Source organism: Sceloporus occidentalis, unplaced genomic scaffold, assembly GCF_023333645.1.
Source record: "Sceloporus occidentalis isolate IW3139 unplaced genomic scaffold, rSceOcc1.0.p SCAF_5, whole genome shotgun sequence".
Lineage (NCBI taxonomy): Eukaryota > Metazoa > Chordata > Lepidosauria > Squamata > Phrynosomatidae > Sceloporus > Sceloporus occidentalis.
The window spans coordinates 138648863-138650255 of NW_028316985.1; positions in this window are offsets into that span (position 1 = coordinate 138648863).

The following is a 1393-nucleotide window of genomic DNA, read 5'->3' on the forward strand; positions in this document are numbered from 1 at the left end:
CCCTCCCTCTCTCCCTACCTCCCTACCTTCCGTCTTTCCTCCCTTCCCTTCCCATCCTCTTCCTTTTCTTCCCTTCCCTTCCTTCTTTTGCTTTGTTTCACCCTTCCTTCCTTCCTTCCTTCCTTCCTCTCCTCACTTCCCTTCTCTTCCCTTTCTCTTTCCCTTCCTTCCGCTTCTTTCCTTCCTTTTCCCTCCCTTCCTCCCTTCTTCTTCTTCCCTTCCCTTCTCCTTCCTTCCTTCCTTCCTTCCTTCCTTCCTCCCCTCTCCTTCCTTCCTTCCTTCCTTCCTTCCTTCCTTCCTTCCTTCTTCCTTCCCCTCCTCCGTCTCAAAGCAGTGAACATCCTGGCATGGTTTTTTTTTTTTAATTCTCTTTTCTTTTCCATGCTAATCACTTTTGAGAAGAAAATCCTGCGCGTTGGCGGCTGGAGGAAGATGTTTTCAGGAGCAACGGAAGAGCGGGGGGAGGGCTCTCTCTGCCCACGGCCCAAAGAGACTGTTTTCCTCAGTTTGTAACTCAACCATTCAGGCCAAGTTCTGGCTCTGGCGAGAAAACATGCAGCTCCCACCATCCTCCCCAGAGGAGGGGAGAAAAGGATGAAGGAAACAAAACCCAGCATGATCCAGCCAAATCAGTCTCCAAAGATGCAATAGCTGGAGTTTCCTGGCTCTCCTAGGAATGCTGGTGACAATATTGATCTGTTCATCTAACATACCGATGCACTGAATGACATTTTTGCTTACATCTATGGCATTTAAACAATTCAAGAGGAACAACCACCAGGGTCACACCAAGACATCATTTCAGATCCAAAGGCACAGTCAATAATGTGACCCAATTTGCTGTGGGGCACAAGACAGTTTGATAGACAGTAAGCACTGAACCTCCATTGTCCAAAAGAGTGTCTAGCTCTCTAACGTGGCGGCTTTTAAGGCTCCTCCTACTTTATGATTTGACAGTTGTGGATTTGTATTGTATAGCCCCTGAAAAAACAATTAGGCCTTAAATCATTGAGTTGGAAGAGACCTTATGGACCACAAAGTCCAACTTCCTGCCATGCCGGAATACACAAAGCACTGCCAACAGATGGCCATCCAGCTTCTGCTTTAAAACCCCCAAAGAAGGAGATTCTACCACACTCTGGAGCATAATAATCCCACTGTCAAACAGCTCTTACTGTCAGCAAGTGCCTCCTAATCTTTAGGTGGAATCTCTTTTTCTGTAGCTTAAATCCATTTTTGCTCCATGGCCTAATCTCTGGGGCAAAAGAAAACAAGATTGCTCCACTCGTCATTTGGAATTAGCATCTTCCATCCAGTTTTTCACAAAGAAACAGCAGCTCTGTAATTATTCCTTCCTATGAATTTTTCAGTGTGTTTGAATCTCTTACACTGG